Raw genomic sequence first — 19196 nt, forward strand, 5'->3', positions numbered from 1 at the left:
ATCTCCATTACATTTGTGATATGTTTCATTGCACTTAGTAAAAAAACAAAAAACAACCGCTTTGCAATGTATTTTCATTATTTGTTTTGTCTGCTTTTTCTATGCTTCACCAGTGCTGTGGAATTTGGCATGATTATACAAATAAACAATAATAATAATTTACGACTGATTTATATTGGTGAGAGTCCACGATCCATTAATCCTGGGGAACTACTCTTCCCCACCCCTAGGAGGAGGCAAAGATTCCTAAATCCCAAGAGCTCAATAAAGCCCCTCCCATCTCATAGGAACCTCAGTATAACATATAGCCAAGCAAAATGAAGTAGGAAAAGGAAGAAGTCAAAAATAAAAAGATCAGGGAAAACAAGATGTGGTCAAGAAAAAACCAACAGCCAATAGGATTTTAGCAGCTCTAATCCTATTGACTGATTGAAATCTTTCAGTCAATAGGAATGCAAGGGACGCCAACTTGGATGACGTCACTTGCATTGAAGTTCCAGTTTACTGCGGCGACCGTATGAAGAGGATGCTCCGCCCCGGATGTCTTCAGGATGGACCCGCTCCGTGCCGGATTGATGAAGATAGAAGATGCCGTCTGGATGAAAACTTCTTGCCGACTGGATGAGGACTTCTCTGGCTGGATGAAGATGGAAGAGGCCGTCTGGATGAAGACTTCTTGCTGCCTGGATGATGACTTCTCCAGCTCCAGATGGATTCTTCAAGTGGGACTTCAAGAACTGTAAGTGGATCGTCGGGGGTTAGTGTTAGGTTTTTTTAAGGTTCTTTTGGGTGGGTTTTGTTTTTAGATTAGGGTCTGGGCATGTAAAAGAGCTAAATGCCCTTTTAAGGGCAATGCCCATACAAATGCCTTTTTCAGGGCATTGGGGAGCTTAGGTTATTTTAGATTTGGGGGGTTGGTTGGTTGGTTGGGTGGTGGGTTTTACTGTTGGTGGGGGTTTGTATTTTTTTTACAGGTAAAAGAGCTGATATCTTTGGAGCAATTCCTCACAAAAGGCCCTTTTAAGGGCCATTGGTAGTTTATTGTAGGCTAGGGTTTTTTATTTTGGGGGGGCTTTTTTATTTTGATATTGCTATTAGATTAGGTGTAATTCTTTTTTATTTTTGATAATGTACGGGTAGATTACAAGTTTTGCGGTAAGCTAAAAAGCAGCGTTAACAGGTGCTAACGCTGCTTTTTTACTTCCTCTGGTATTACGAGTCTTGCAGGTTTAGGGGCACCGAACAATTTTTTGGCCTTCCCGCAAAACGACTTACGTAAACTTCGTAAAGTCTTTTTTCTATGGGAATTCCATAGGGTCGGTATTACAAGTCTGTCCTGGGAGGCCAAAAAGTGAGCGATACACCCTATCCTGTCAAGTTTCCTACTGCTTTTTAAAGTCAGTAGTTATGAGTTTAACACTACAACGCGGTAGCATAAAACTCATAACTAAAGTGCTAAAAAGTACACTAACACCTATAAACTAACATCGCCGCCACCTACATTATACTTATTAACCCCTAATCTGCCGCCCCTAACATCGCCACAACCTACCTACATTTATTAACCCCTAATCTGCCGCCCCTAACATCGCCGCAACCTACCTACTAATAGTTACATTGTATCTAGCTTAGGGTTTATTTTTATTTTACAGGCAAGTTTGTATTTATTTTAACTAGGTAGAATAGTTATTAAATAGATATTAACCATTTAATAACGACCTAGCTAAAATAAAGACAAATTTACCTGTAAAATAAAACCTAACATATGTTACACTAACACCTAATACTACACTACAATTAAATAAATTAACTAAATTAAAAACAATTAAATAAATGAAATTAGCTAAATCACAAAAAACCTACTAAATTACAGAAAATAAAAAACAAATTACAAGATATTTAAACTAATTACACCTAATCTAAGAGCCCTATCAAAATAAAAAAGCCCCCCTCCCAAAAAAAAAAACCCTAGCCTAAACTAAACTACCAATAGCCCTTAAAAGGGCCTTTTGCGGGGCATTGCCCCAAAGAAATCAGCTCTTTTACCTGTAAAAAAAATACAAACAACCCCCCAACAGTAAAACCCACCACCACACAACCAACCCCAAAATAAAATACTATCTACAAAAACCTAAGCTCCCCATTGCCCTGAAAAGGGCATTTGGATGGGCATTGTCCTTAAAAGGGCAGTTAGCTCTTTTGTGGCCCAAACCTTAATCTAAAAAAATAAAACCCACTATTGGTAGTTTATTTTAGGCTAGGGTTTTTATTTTGGGGAGCTTTTTTATTTTGATAGGGCTCTTAGATTAGGTGTAATTAGTTTAAATATCTTGTAATTTGTTTTTTATTTTCTGTAATTTAGTGTTTGTTTGTTTTTGTGATTTAGCTAATTTCATTTATTTAATTTTTTTTTAATTTAGTTAATTTATTTAATTGTAGGGTAGTGTTAGGTGTTAACGAACCAGGGCTTCTGGGCATCACAAGGTAGTGAGTGAATAATAAAGAGTGTGCAGGGGGGCCAAAACCGTAAAAAGTAACCTTTATTGGTGAGTCAGCATAAAAGATAAAGAGTAAGACTTTAAACAAACAAATAAATATATAGATCCTTAGGTATATTTATCCTCATGTTTTTGTATATTTTTTAGTTTTTATTCACTTAGGTTTTGAGAAAGGTAAATTGTCTAGACACCATGGCAGACACTATTTCAGTGCATAAGTTATTGGTCAAGTAGTGGTTAACATTTGAGTAAGTTGTTTTTAACCATCTGTGAGTAATTAACGTTTTAAGTAATTGGTTTCTGCCTCTTTAAATAGAGGTCTCAGTTGTGACATCAGTAAGCAGTGAGCAAGTGTGGTAGCCCCACACGAAACATGTCTGCATTTTCTTGTCTCTACTGAGAACTACTATTTGACATCGTGAGCTGCGAGCTAATTTTTGTTTTTATGCTCACTCACCAATAAAGGTTACTTTTTACGGTGTTGTCCCCCCTGCACACTCTATTATTCATTCACTACCCTGTGATAGCCGGAAGCCCTGGTTCATTGTCTGTTACTCTGACGCCGTGAAGTAGGCATCTGCTAGTCGGAGGCTCTCAGGAAGTGAGGAGGAGCTTGAAGAGCAAGGAGACCGGTGCTTTGCCGAAGACATGCTGCCCTGAACACAGGTCCCAGGAGGCTGGTAAGCGCCACTGTATTATTTTGTATGCTGTATCTGGATGTCGTTGATACTGTGGAGGCTCGCTTAGGGAAGTAGTTATTTCAGACTGTGGGGCCATATGTAGCGTTTTATGTGCAAAGTTGAAGATTCCTTTGTGCCCATAAGCCAGCGGATTGATTAGCCACTTAGGAGGTCAGGGGTGCTGTTTTTTACCGTATAACTTAGTCAGTACAGCGTGATTTGTCTTTTTTTTTGTGTCATGGCAGATCCACCTCATGGCTTTGTTTTTAAAGATCTGGAAGCAACATTACAGGTGTATGATTTAGCTGAGGATAATACCCTACAAGAATGTGAAAATACCTTGGATAGTTTATTTTTTCAAGTTGACGAGTTAAGAAGATAGGATATAAAATTGGACTTAGACATTAGAAATGTTTTGCTGTATAAAAGACAGAAAAGGATACAGACAGGGTTGAGGATTAGAAAATTCCCCTCGTTCCTGGTTAACGACATTGACTTTATCAACAAATGGAATAAAATTCTTGATGCTTGTTCATTTGCTTTAATGGACATACTGGTGGAATTTAAAAAGCAGCAAAGATAGGAATGCATTAGCCATATAAAAACTGTACAGTCTGACTTAAAAGCATTTCAAACAGATAAAGACTTTAAGTCCTATGACAAAATGTTTGAGGAGAGTATGGCACATTTCTCAAAAGATTTATGGGACTTTAAAAAACTAAAATTATCCCGAGATAAAAGGGGTTATGATTTTAATAAAGTATACAAATGGCAGGTCCACACTGGAAGGGGTCAACATAATACTAGATTGTCTCAAAGAAATACTAAGACAGATTCTCTGCCTAAAACAAACAAAAAAGGTACATTTTGTAGAGACAAAGTATGATGTTGACACCTCAGAGCATGAGTCTAATGAAGAATTAGAAGATGTAGGTAACATGTCAGCACTAGACACACCACAAATAGATAGTGGAATACAGTCAAAAAACGAGTGGCGCACAGGGAACAAGCCAAAAAGAAAAAAACAAGAAGGTGGAGCAGAGGGAAGCGAAAAACCAAAGGAGAGCAGAATTCAATATCAGACACGCACGTACACGAGAAAATATGTGTAAAAAATGTAGTTAGTCTTCCTCAGTATGAGTTAACTAAGACTGAAGTAGAAGTACTAGGTCTGGGTTTGGGATTTGTACCTACAACACATTTTAACTTATTCAGCACCATACATGATGTAAACAAATTCGTAAGAAAACTTACGTTAAAGAAACACTTCAGTAGTTCCATGGAAGGTGCTGAACAAACAATTGAATCCCTTAAGATATCTAGCTGTAATAAGGAAACTAACATCTTGAATTTTGATGAGCAATGCCTGGTGTTAGAACTCACTGCTTTGTTAAATGAAAATGTGAACCAGGATTCACATGAAACAGTCTCCACTTTCAGGCCAAGTATGAAAAAAAGTACATTTTATCCTGTTCAAAGCCGTAGTAAAAGTATAGACGTATTCCAACGTACAGTGGAGCATAAGTTAAAAACACTTTCAGAACAAACTCTAGGGGGGAAAAACTCTAAAGATAATTATACACATAATCTAACATTTGAACAGAATAAAACAATAAAAAAGCTGAAATCTAACCCAGAGATTGTCATTAAAAACTCAGACAAGGGATGGAATGTTGTGATTATGGATCGGGAATATTATATTCTAGAGGCCCAACGCCAACTGAGAGATGAGGCAGTTTATTCGAAATTAAGTTTTAATCCAACTAAGAAATTTCAAGCTAAAATGAGAGATATACTTGAACTAGGCAAGCAAGTGGGGGCATTTAAGGAATCACTTTTTGAAACATTCCTTCCCTCTACGCCGTATACCCCTATTTTTTATATTTTACCCAAGTTACACAAGGATGGCACCCACCCCCCTGGTAGGCCAATCATATCAGGGGTGGGATCCCTTTTAGAACCCCTTTCTGAATTAGTGGATGCTTACCTACAACCATTAGTGGTGGAACTTATGAGTTACATCAGAGACTCCACCCAAGTTTTGAATGTGGTCAAGAACCTTACATGGCAATCAAATTATAGATTCATAACAATCAATGTGGTATTATTGTATATGTCTATCCCACACCACCAGGGGTTAATCGCAATTTCTTATTTTTTAGATAACCATTCTAACTATACAGGAACCTAAAAAATCTGAACAAGATCACAATAGGGCGCTAATCTTAACTAAAAAAAATATGGATAATCTAAAAAAAAATTCTGGTTAATCTCAATACCAGCACAGTAGGTCTTAAATTTACAGGAGAACAACATGAAATAAATATAAAATTTTTGGACTTAGAACTAGAAGTGGATCTATATACTGGTTGCATTAGTACAAGTGTATATAGAAAACCATCAGGAGGGAATACTATTCTTGATTATAAATCATGTCATCCAAGTCATGTAAAAAGAGCTATCCCTATGGGGCAATATATTAGAACAAGACAAATTTGTTCAAATGACAAAACATATAAGGAACAGTGTGAAAATTTGGAAAATAGGCTACAAAACAGAGGCTACCCAGACAAACTTTTGAGTAATATTAAAAAGGAGGTAGATCTGATTCCAAGGGAAGATCTATTGCAGTACAAAAACAAAAAAAGGGACACACAAACAAATGTTGGGGATAAAATCATCTTTAGCATCCCCTTTAGTTTGGAATTCAAAAAGGTCTGTAACATCATTGAACAATGCCTACCAATTTTGGCCGGAGAACCTAGCTTAGAAGGTATAGCTATGGGGGGCTGTAAATGTGTAGCTAAAAAAGGGAAAACTATTGTTAATATTCTAGCTCCCTCTGACCTTCCAAGTAAAAACACAAAAACGTGGTTACCCAACAGACTGGGCTTTTATAAATGTTGTAAGGCTTGTACTTATGTTAAGGAAGGGATACATTTTTCTTCCACTATAACAAAGAAATCATTTGAAATTAGATTTAAATTAAATTGTAAATTTACACATGTAATTTATCTCTTAACCTGTAGGGGGTGCCAAATTCAATATGTTGGAAAGACTAAACATTTTTTGAAAGACAGGGCACTTGAACATATCAGGGACATTGAACACCCAGATATATTTACCCCTGTGGCCAGACAATTTAAAAACATAGAAAAAATAAGTCCAGAAAGCTGCCACTTAATATAAATAAAAAGTCCAAACTTTATTAAGGATCCAAATCCATTAAAAACGTATGGAGGTAACATCAAGGTAGGGGGAGAGACGAATAAGTCTTACATGTTTCGGCAAGGTATAGCTGTAATCATAGACATAAATTCATACAGGTGTCACCCTTATTTACAAAGGTAAAATGTTCCCCATTGGTTAAAACATAACACACCCTTCCCCTTCCCTCCCTTGCAAGAGAACAAAAGTTAACCATTTAAGCTGCAAAAGTATTTGACTATCATAAATGACACAAATGGAGTACAGAAATAGTTTAAATAAGAAAATACTTTAAATGATCCTAGTTAGTGGAAGGCAGGTTTAAATAGTATATTAACATCAGAGCAAATAATAGTTTCTAGATAATGTGAAAAAAGCAACTTGATAACTACTGGGCTGAATTAATTATATCCATGCTCCAAGTTAAAGTTATAAGCAATATTAATCACATTTATACAATAACAAAACACATATAGCTCATGAATAAATATATACAATGCCACCCCATCTACCACTGAACCTAACATCTAAACTTGAAATTAGTACCTGAAAAGAGAAATACTGGTTAATACTCACAACATCAAACCAACAAAAAGAAAGTACTTGAAATTCATTTAACAAATACTATTAATGAGGCAGATGAAAATCCGTTCAAAAATACTTTAACCAAATTAGATGTATCAGAATATATTGGTTACCATAACAGAGGAACATAGCCTAATTATAGTTAAAGGCTAAGCTATTTACCTGAGGTGTATATAGAAAAAAGTAAAGACACATCAGATAATATTACCAAAAAATGGGTACTAGTGTTGTTAAACACCTATTCCCAAAAATTGATAATATCATTTTCTGAGTTAAATCCATAAGGGGTTAATGTACGCATCTTATTGATCCAATAGGCCTCTTGTCTAGCAAGAATTGACCATTTATCACCTCCCCTCGGGGGTCTGTTTATGGTCTCTATTGCATTCCATTCAAAGTTGCGCACATCGCCCCCATGTACAGTAATAAAATGTCTGGCTAGTGCTCACGTGTCCTGGTACGAACATCACGGCTAGTCATGCCAATATATTGTAATTTGTGACTCATGCATCCAATTAAGTAAACCACAAAAGTGGTTGAACAATTGACACATCCCTTAGTGTTATATTCATCTCTAGTAACATAGGAGGTGAAACTGGGTCCTACTTTAATAACATCACATGCCTTACAGTTTTTTCCACACCTGTAAGTTCCATTATGCCTTAACCAAGAGCTCTGGTTTTTAGGGGCCCGAGGTTGGCTTGGGGACACCATATTACCTAATGTGAGGTTCCTTTTGTACACAAACCTGCAACCATCACTAATGACATCTTTCAAAAGATCATCCCCATACAATATGGGAAGATATTTTTTAATGATGTTGCAGATTTGGTAATACTGCATAGAGTATTTGGTGATAAACAGTGGTTTCTTATCAATTTGACCTCTGGACTGCCTATTTTGGCTATTGTATTTTAAAAGACTGGAACAATCTATTTTGTATGTATCCTCCAGTGCATCATTGATGACCCGGACCGGATAGCCTCTATTCTCTAATCTTTTCCGTAGGGACAGAGACTCAGAATGAAAAGTATCATCATTTGAACTGATTCTCCTAGTTCTTAAAAACTGTCCTTTGGCAATCCCCCTAAACACATGTCTAGGATGTGAACTTGAGGAATGCAATATGGAGTTTCCTGCGATAGGTTTACAATAGATGTTAGTTTCTATCCTCTTTGTACACATATTAAAACTCAGTTCCACATCCAAGAAATGTATTGTACTGGGCTGCCACTCATATGTAAATTGAATATCAGGAATGCAAGAATTAAGATACCCCACAAAGCCTTTAGCTTCATGTTCAGAGAAAGTACCAATGAAGATCAAATCGTCAATAAATCTCTTGTAGTACAATATCTTCATAGAGTAGGGGTTCATATGTCCTAGTAAATATTTGTATACAATTTAAAAACATACATTCAGGTGATGCTTCCCTCCTTTCAATTCAGGCTATAGACCATGTTCCGGCACACAAAAGAGGAAGGGACAGAGAGTACTATCTGATTTACAAAGAAGCCAAATGGACTTTCTATCTTAACACTAGACACCCCCAGGGGATAAATATGGAAAGTGACGTTAATCTCTTTAGCTCCACTTAATTTTTATGTCCCCCAAATAGATCATATCCCTAGTGTATTTCACCTGTGATTCAATAGGTTATACTGTATAAAGACACGCTAGTATCTTAAAATATTTAAAATAAGTAATATGGGTGAAGAGCAGATAAAGAGTAAGACTTTAAACGAACAAATATATAGATCCTTAGGTATATTTATCCTCACGTTTTTGTATATTTTTTAGTATTTATTCACTTAGGTTTTGAGAGAGGTAAATTGTCTAGACACCATGGCAGACACTATTTCAGTGCATAAGTTATTGGTGAAGTAGTGGTTAACATTTGAGTAAGTTGTTTTTAACCATCTGTGTGTAATTAACGTTTTATGTAATTGGTTTCTGCCTCTTTAAATAGAGGTCTCAGTTGCGGCATCAGTAAGCAGTGAGCAAGTGTGGTAGCCCCACACGAAACATGTCTGCATTTTCTTGTCTCTACTGAGAACTACTATTTGACATCGTGAGCTGCGAGCTCATTTTTGTTTTTATGCTGACTCGCCAATAAAAGTTACTTTTTACGGTTTTGCCCCCCCTGCACACTCTTTATTATTCACTCACTACCTTGTGATGCCCGAAAGCCCTGGTTCGTTGTCTGTTACTTTGACACTGTGACGTAGGCGTATGCTAGTCTGAGGCTCCCAGGAAGTGAGGAGGAGCTTGAAGAGCAAGGAGACCGGTGCTTTGCTGAAGACACACTGCCCTGAACACAGGTCCCCGGAGGCTGGTAAGCGCAACTGTATTATTTTGTATGCTGTAGTGTTAGGTGTTAGTGTAACATAGGTTGGGTTTTATTTTACAGGTAAATGTGTCTTTATTTTAACTAGGTAGTTATTAAATAGTTAATAACTATTTAATAACTATTCTACCTAGTTAAAATAAATACAAACTTGCCTGTAAAATAAAAATAAACCCTAAGCTAGCTACAATGTAACTATTAGTTATATTGTAGCTAGCTTAGGGTTTATTTTATAGGTAAGTATTTAGTTTTAAATAGGAATTATTTAGTTATTAATAGTAATTTTATTTAGATTTATTTAAATTATATTTAAGTTAGGGGGTGTTACGGTTAGACTTTAGGTTTAGGGGTTAATAAATTTAGAATAGTGGTGGCGACTTTGGGGGCGGCAGATTAGGGGTTAATAAGTGTAGGTAGGTGGCGACGATGTCAGGGCGGCAGATTAGGGGTTAATAAAAATAATGTAGGTGTCGGAGATGTTGGGGGCAGCAGATCAGGGGTTCATAAGTATAATGTAGGTGGCGGCGATGTCCGGAGCGGCAGGTTAGGGGTTAATAAGTATAATGCAGGTGTCGGCGATGTCGGGGGCGGCAGATTAGGGGTTAATAAGTGTAAGATTAGGGTGTTTAGACTCTGGGTTCATGTTAGGGTGTTAGGTGTAAACATAAATTTTATTTCCCCATAGGAATCAATGGGGCTGCGTTACTGAGTTATACGCTGCTTTTTTGCAGGTGTTAGACTTTTCTCAGCCGGCTCTCCCCGTTGATTCCTATGGGGAAATCGTGCGCGAGCACGTTACACCAGCTCACCGCTCACTTAAGCAGCGCTGGTATTGAAGTGAAGTGTGGAGCAAAATTTTGCTCTACGCTCACTTTTTGTCTTTTAATGCCGGGTTTGTAAAAACCTGTAATACCAGCGCTGTATATAAATGAGCGGTAACAATAACATGCAAGTTAGTACCGCACCCCTCATAACGCAAAACTCGTAATCTACCCGGTGTTTTTTTATTTTTCGTCATTTAGTGTTTTTTTCCTGTAATTTAGTCATTTGTTATAATGTTTAAGAGTATATTTAAATAATTTGAGTAGAGTTAGGTTTCTTTAATATGTCATTTAGTTTATTTAATTGGTAGTTTAATTTAATTGTAGAATAATAGTTCGGGTAGGTTAATTAATAGTTTAAAATAGTTTATTTTATTTCTACAGGTAAGTTTAAATTTATTTTAAGATAGGGATGTTGTAATTTTAATTTAAAGTTAGGGGGTTGTTAGGTTTAGGGGTTAATAGCTTAATTTATTTTTTGCGATTTGGTAGGCTTAATAGGGGTTAATAGGTTTAGTTAGTGGTGGTGATGTGTGAGGCCAGAGGTTTAGGGGTTAATAACTTTATTTAGTGGCGGCAGTGTCGGGGAGCGGCGTGATAAAGGTTAATACATTTTATTTGTGTCTGCGATGTCAAGGGCGGCAGATTAGGGGTGTTTAGACTCAGGGTTTATGTTAAGGTGTTAGGTGTAAACATAACTTGTTTTCAACCATATGAATCAATGGGATATCTGGCAGCATCGAACATAAGCTTTCACTGCTTTCAGACTCCCATTGATTTCTATGGCATCAGCGGCCTCCAGGGTGGCGGATTGAAAACCAGGTACGCTGGGCCGGAATAGCCGCGAGTGTACCTGTTAAACGTTTGATATCTGGTAAAAGGTGTCAAATAGAGCCGAATGTGTATTCAGAACATCTGTAATGATGTAAGCATCGATCTGCACCGGATTGAGACCGGCGGATCATATGTTACGTCACAAATTTCAACATTTGCCGGTCTGTCGGCTTTGATAACTAGGTCAGATCAAGCTCGCAACAATTATGCCGTGGAATTCTGGCATATTTGAGGTTGACAGCTTGATAGATAGGCCCCATAGGTTGGAAATAAAAAAACATTTTTTTCACTGAGAAACTAATTTCACAACCCCAAAATAACACAAAAACATAATTTATGCTTACCTGATAAATTTATTTCTCTTGTAGTGTATCCAGTCCACGGATCATCCATTACTTATGGAATATATTCTCCTTCCCAACAGGAAGCTGCAAGAGTCCACCCACAGCAAAGCTGCTATATAGCTCCTCCCCTAACTGCCATATTCAGTCATTCGACCGAAAACATGCAGAGAAAGGAAAAACCATAGGGTGCAGTGGTGACTGTAGTTCAAATGAAAAAATTACCTGCCTTAAAGTGACAGGGCGGGCCGTGGACTGGATACACTACAAGAGAAATACATTTATCAGGTAAGCATAAATTATGTTTTCTCTTGTTAAGTGTATCCAGTCCACGGATCATCCATTACTTATGGAATACCAATACCAAAGCTAAAGTACACGGATGATGGGAGGGACAAGGCAGGTACTTAAACGGAAGTTACCACTGCCTGTAAAAAACCCTTTCTCCCAAAAATAGCCTCCGAAGAAGCAAGGTATCAAATTTGTTAAATTTGAAAAGTATGAAGCGCAGACCAAGACTCCGTCTTGTAAATCTGTTCAACAGAAGCCACATTTAAAAAAGGCCCAAGTGAAAACCACAGCTCTAGTAGAATGAGCTGTAATCCCTTCAGGAGGCTGCTGTCCAGCAGTCTCATAAGCTAAATGAATTATGCTTTTTAACCAAAAAGACAGAGAGGCTGCTGAAGTCTTTTGACCTCTCCTCTGTCCAGAATAGACAACAAACAAGGTGAACGTTTGATGAAAACTGTAGTAGCTTGTAAGTAAAACTTTAAAGCACAAACCACGTCCAATATTGTGTAATAGACGTTCCTTCTTTGAGGAAGGATTAGGATACAAGCATGGAACAACTATCTCTTGAGTGATGTACTTGTTAGATACCACCTTAGGAAAAAACCCAGGTTGGTACGCAGGACTACCTTATCCGTACGAAGGACCAGATAAGGAGAATCACATTGTAACACAGATAACTTGGAGACTCTACGAGTCGAGGAATTAGCTACCCAAAAGGAACTTTCCAAGATAAAGATTGATATCTATGGAACAAAAAAGGTTCAAACGGAACTTCTTGAAGAACCTTAAGAATCAGGTTTAAGCTCCATGGCGGAGCAACAGTTTTAAACACAGGCTTGGATCTAACCAAAGCCTGACCAAATGCCTGAACGTCTAGAATACCTGCCAGACGCTTGTGCAAAAAAATAGACAGAGTAAAAATCTGTCCCCTTTTAAGGAATTAGCTGACAACCCTTTTCTCAAAAACATCTTGGAGAAAAGATAATATCCTGGGAATCCAGACTTTACTCCATGAGTAACCCTTGGATTCATAACAATCAGATATTTACACCATATCTATGTTCAATTTTCCTAGAGACAGGCTTTCATGTCTGTATTAAGGTATCAATGACTGACTCGGAGAAGCCATGCTTTGATAACATCAAGCGTTCAGTCTCCAGGCAGTCCATCTCAGATTGATTCTATTTAGATGGTTGAAAGGACCCTGAGGTAGAGGGACCTGTCTCTGAAGCAGAGACCGTGATGGAAAGGATGACATGTCCACCAGATCTGCATACCAGGTCCTGCGTGGCTACGCAGGCGCTGTCAAAAACACCAAAGCCCTCTCCTGCTTGGTCTTGACCTCCGGAGGAAATCCCACTCCCCCGGAAGAAAAGTCTGACGACTTAGAAAATCCACCTCCCAGTTCTCAACACCTGGGATATGGATAGCTGATAGACAAGAGTGAGTCTCTGTCCAGTAAATTATTGTAAGACTTCTAACATCGCTAGGGAACTTCTGTTCCCCCTTGATGGCTGATGTAAGCCACAGTCGTGTATATTGTCCGACGGAGTATGATGTACCTCAGAGTTGCTAACTGAGGCCAAGTCTGAAGAGCATGGAATATCACTCCCAGTTCCAGAATATTTATTAGAAGGAGGGTCTCCTCCTAAGTCCACTATCCCTGAGCCTTCAGGGAGTTCCAGACTGCATCCCAACCTAAAAGGCTGGCATCTATTGTAACAATTGTCCCATCTGACCCGCGGAAGGTCATACCCTTGGACAGATGGACCCGACATAGTCACCAGAGAAGAGAATCTCTGGTCTCTTGGTCCAGGTTTAACAGGGGGACAAATCTGTGTAATCCCCGTTCCTCTGACTGAGCATGCATAGTTGCAGCGGTCTGAAATGTAGACGTGCAAACGGTACTATGTCCCTTGCCGCTACCATTAAGCCGATTTCATTCATGTACTGAGCCACCGAAGGGCGCGGATGGGATGAAAAAAACACGGCAGAAATTTAGAAACTTTGACAACCTGGACTCCGTCAGGTAAATTTTCATTTCTACAGAATCTATCAGAGTCCCTAGGAGGGAAACCCTTGAGATTGGGGATAGAGAACTCTTTCCTTGTTCACTTTCCACCCATGTGATCTCAGAAATGCCAGTAGTACGTCCGTATGAGACTGGGCAATTTGGATGTTTGACGCCTGTATCAGGATGTCGTCTAAATAAGGGGCCACTTCTATGCCCCGCGGTCTAAGGACCGCCAAAGCGACCCCAGAACCTCCATAAAGATTCTTGGGGCTGTAGATATCCCAAAGGAAAGAGCTACAAACTGGTAATGCCTGTCTAGAAAGGCAAACCTGAAAAACGATGGTGATCTTTATGCATCACAATGTGAGGATAAGCATGCTTCAAATCCATTGTAGTCCTCTATTGACTCTCCTGGATCATAGTTAAGATGGTACGAATAGTTTCCATCTTAAATGACGGAATTCTGAGGAATTTGTTTAAGATCTTTAGATCCAAAATAGGTCTGAAGGTTCCCTCTCCTTGGGAACCACAAACAGATTTGAGTAAAAACTCTGTCCCTGTTCCTCTCTTGGAACTGGATGGATCTCGTACACAATGTAAGAATGCCTCCTTCTTTATCTGGTTTGCAGATAATTGTGAAAGGCGAAATCTCCCCTTTTTTTGGGGGGGAATCTTTGAAATCCAGAAGATATCTCTGGGATATAAATTCCAATGCCTAGGGATCCTGGGCATCTCTTGCCCACGCCTGGGCAAAGAATGAAAGTCTGCCCCCTATAGGATCCGTTACCGGATAGGGGTCCGTTCCTTCATGCTGCCTTAGAGGCAGCAGCAGGCTCCTTGGCCTGCTTATCTTTGTTCCAGGTCCGATTGTCTCCAGACCGCCTTGGACTGAGCAAAAATTCCCTCTTGTTTTGCCTTAGAGGAAGAGGATGCCACACCTGCCCTGAAGTTTTTAAAAGGTACGAAAATTAGCCTTTTTTTTTTTTTTTTTTTTTTTTTTTTTGCCCTTGATTTAGACCTATCCTGAGGAAGGGCATGACCTTTTCCTCCAGTGATATAAGCAATAATCTCCTTCAAACCAGGCCCGAATAGGGTCTGCCCCTTGAAGGGAAGTTAAGTAGCTTATTTATTAAAGTCACGACAGCTGACCATGATATAAGCCATAGCGCTCTGCGCGCCAGTATAGTAAAAAACAGAATTCTTAGCCGTTAGTCTAGTCAAATGAACAAGGCATCAGAAAACAAAGGAATTGGCTAGCATAAGCTTGTCAAATATATTCATCCAATGGAGTCGCTTAACTGTAAAGCCTCATCAAGAGACTCAACCCAGAACGCCGCAGCAGCAGTGACAGAAGCAATGTATGCAAGGGGCTGCAGGATAAAACCCTGTTGAATAAACATTTTTTATCCATTGGATCTAAAAAGCACAACTGTCCTCATCAGAGGTAGTGGTACGCTTAGCTAGAGTAGAAACTCTTCTCTCCACCTTAGGAACTGTCTGCCAGAAGTCCCGTGTGGTGGTAACTATTAGAAAACATTCTTCTAAAAAATAGGAGGGGAAGAGAACGGCACACCTGGTCTATCCCATTCCTTATTAAAAAATTTTTTTAGTAAACCTCTTTAGGTATTGGAAAAACATCAGTACACACCGGCACTGCATATTATTTATCCAGTCTACACAATTTCTCTGGCCCTGCGATTGTACACATTCATTCAGAGCAGCCAAAGCCTCCCTGAGCAACAAGTGGAGGTTCTCAAGCATACATTTTAAATGTAGAAATATCAGAATCAGGTTAAATCATCTTCCCTGAGTCAAAAAAAAAAATCACCCACAGACTAAGCATATTGTGAGGTAGTATCATACATGGTTCTTAAAGCGTCTGTATGCTCTGTATCTACCCCCAGAGCTAACTGCTTTCCTTTAATTTCAGGTAGTCTGACTAATACTGCTGCCAGAATATTATTCACCACCTTTGCCATGTCTTGTAAAATAAACGCTATGGGCGCCCTTGATGTACTTGGCGCCATTTGAGCGTGAGTCCCTGAAGCGGGAGTCGAAGGGTCTGACACGTGGGGAGAGTTAGTCGGCATAACTTTCCCCTCGACAGAATCCCCTGGTAAAGAAACGCTATGGGTGCCCTTGATGTACTTGGCGCCATTTGAGCGTGAGTCCCTAAAGCGGGAGTCAAAAGGTCTGACACGTGGGGAGAGTTAGTCGGCATAACTACCCCCACGACAGAATCCTCTGGTGATAATGTTTTTAAAGACAAAAAAATGATCTTTATTGTTTAACATGAAATCAGTACATCTGGTACACATTCTAAGATGGGGTTCCACCATGGCTTTAAAACATAATGAACACAGAGCTTCCTCTATGTCAGACATGTTAGAACAGACTAATAATGAGACTAGTAAGCTTGGAAAACACTTTAAATCAAGTTAACAAGCAAATATATAAAACGTTACTGTGCCTTTAAGAGAAACAAATTTTGCCAAAATTTGAAATAACAGTGAAAAAAAGGCAGTTAAACTAACAAAATTTTTACAGTGTATGTAACAAGTTAGCAGAGCATTGCACCCACTTGCAAATGGATGATTAACCCCTTAATACAAAAAACAGATTAACAAAACGAAAAATATGTTTTAAACAGTCATAACAGCTCCTACTTTTGAAGCCCTTTTGAGCCCTTCAGAGATGTCCTATAGCATGCAGGGGACTGCTGAGGGAAGCTGAATGTCACTGTTTGTAATTTTAACTGCACCAACTGTAACTTTTATACTATAACAGTGGAAATTGTTTCTATGCAAAATTTAAGCCAGCCATGTGGAAAAAACTTAGGCCCCAATAAGTTTTATCACCAAACATATGTTAAAAACGATTAAACATGCCAGCAAACGTTTTAAAACACATTTTTACAAGAGTATGTATCTCTATTAATAAGCCTGATACCAGTCGCTATCGCTGCATTTAAGGCTTTACTTACATTACTTCGGTATCAGCAGTATTTTCTTAGTCAATTCCATTCCTAGAAAAATATTTTACTGCACATACCTTATCTGCAGGAAAACCTGCACGCCATTCCCCCTCTGAAGTACCTCACTCCTCAGAATGTGTGAGAACAGCAAATGGATCTTAGTTACGTCTGCTAAGATCATAGAAAAACGCAGGCAGATTCTTCTTCCAAATACTGCCTGAGATAAACAGCACACTCCGGTGCCATTTTAAAATAACAAACTTTTGATTGAAGAATAAACTAAGTAGAAAGCACCACAGACTCTCACAACCTCCTATCTATGTTGAGGCTTGCAAGAGAATGACTGAATATGGCAGTTAGGGGAGGAGCTATATAGCAGCTTTGCTGTGGGTGGACTCTTGCAGCTTCCTGTTGGGAAGGAGAATATATTCCATAAGTAATGGATGATCCGTGGACTGGATACACTTAACAAGAGAAAACAGAATTTATGCTTACCTGATAAATTACTTTCTCTTGTGGTGTATCCAGTCCACGGATTCATCCTTTACTTGTGGGATATTCTCCTTCCCTACAGGAAGTGGCAAAGAGAGCACACAGCAGAGCTGTCCATATAGCTCCCCCTCTAGCTCCACCCCCCAGTCATTCGACCAAAGGTTAGGAAGAAAAAGGAGAAACCATAGGGTGCAGTAGTGACTGTAGTTTAAACAAAAATTTTTTTACCTGACTCAATTGCCAGGGCGGGCCGTGGACTGGATACACCACAAGAGAAAGTAATTTATCAGGTAAGCATAAATTCTGTTTTCTCTTGTAAGGTGTATCCAGTCCACGGATTCATCCTTTACTTGTGGGATACCAATACCAAAGCTTTAGGACATGGATAAAGGGAGGGAACAAGACAGGTACCTTAAACGGAAGGCACCACTGCTTGCAAAACCTTTCTCCCAAAAATAGCCTCCAAAAAAGCAAAAGTATCGAATTTGTAAAATTTGGAAAAAGTATGCAGTGAAGACCAAGTCGCTGCCTTACAAATCTGTTTAACAGAAGCCTCATTTTTAAAAGCCCATGTGGAAGCCACTGCTCTGGTAGAATGAGCAGTAACAGTTTCAGGAGGCTGCTGGCCAGCAGTCTCATAGGCCAAACGGATGATGCTTTTCAGCCAAAAGGAAAGAGAGGTAGAAGTCGCTTTCTGACCTCTCCTCTTACCAGAATATATAACAAACAGGGAAGATGATTGTCTGAAATCCTTAGTTGCTTGTAAATAGAACTTTAAAGCACGAACTACATCAAGATTGTGTAACAGACGTTCCTTCTTCGAAGAAGGATTAGGACACAGAGAAGGAACAACTATTTCCTGGTTAATATTCTTGTTAGAAACGACTTTAGGAAGAAAACCTGGTTTTGTACGCAAAACTACCTTATCTGCGTGGAACACCAGGTAAGGTGAATCACACTGCAAGGCAGATAATTCTGAGACTCTTCGAGCAGAAGAGATGGCTACCAAAAACAAAACTTTCCAAGATAACAACTTAATATCTATGGAATGTAAGGGTTCAAACGGAATCCCTTGAAGAACTGAAAGAACTAGATTTAGACTCCATGGCGGAGCCACTGGTTTGTAAACAGGCTTGATTCTGACTAAAGCCTGAGTAAACGCTTGAACGTCTGGTATCTCTGCCAGACGCTTGTGTAAAAGGATAGACAGAGCAGATATCTGTCCTTTCAAGGAACTAGCTGACAATCCTTTCTCCAATCCTTCTTGGAGGAAAGCCAATATCCTGGGAATCCTAATCTTACTCCATGAGTAACCCTTGGATTCACACCAACAAAGATATTTCCGCCATATCTTATGGTAGATTTTCCTGGTGACAGGCTTTCTAGCCTGAATCAGAGTATCTATAACTGACTCAGAGAAACCACGCTTTGATAGAATTAAGCGTTCAATCTCCAAGCAGTCAGACGCAGAGAAATTAGGTTTGGATGCTTGAACGGACCCTGTATTAGAAGATCCTGCCTCATTGGCAATGTCCATGGTGGGACAGATGACATGTCCACTAGGTCTGCATACCAAGTCCTGTGTGGCCACGCAGGCACTATCAGAAACACCAAAGCCTTCTCCTGCTTGATTCTGGCGACCAGACGAGGGAGAAGAGGAAACGGTGGAAAAACATAAGCCAGATTGAAGGACCAAGGCGCTGCTAGAGCATCTATCAATATCGCCTTGGGATCCCGGGACCTGGACCCGTAGAGAGAAAGTTTGGTGTTCTGACGGGATGCCATCAGATCCAACTCTGGAGTGCCCCATCGCTAAGTCAGCTGGGCAAATACCTCTGGAAGGAGTTCCCACTCCCCCGGGTAAAAAGTCTGACGACTTAGAAAATCCGCCTCCCAGTTGTCTACTCCTGGGATGTAAATTGCTGAGAGATGGCAGGAGTGATCCTCCGCCCACCTGATTATTTTGGTTACTTCCGTCATCGCTAGGGAACTCTTTGTTCCCCCTGATGATTGACGTAAGCTACAGTCATGATGTTGTCCGACTGAAATCTGATGAATTTGGCCGCAGCTAATTGAGGCCATGCCTGAAGAGCGTTGAATATCGCCCTCAGT

The 19196-nt window shown here is 39.4% G+C and overlaps 1 protein-coding gene across 2 annotated transcripts in view; it reads left to right on the top strand.

Annotated features, from left to right (window-relative positions):
* LOC128642851 (multidrug and toxin extrusion protein 1) overlaps nucleotides 1-19196 on the top strand; it is a 466573-nt gene that overhangs the window by 40630 nt on the left and 406747 nt on the right. The gene's annotated exons all lie outside the window — the stretch shown is intronic.

This window comes from Bombina bombina, chromosome 12, assembly GCF_027579735.1.
Source record: "Bombina bombina isolate aBomBom1 chromosome 12, aBomBom1.pri, whole genome shotgun sequence".
In the NCBI taxonomy this organism is placed as follows: domain Eukaryota; kingdom Metazoa; phylum Chordata; class Amphibia; order Anura; family Bombinatoridae; genus Bombina; species Bombina bombina.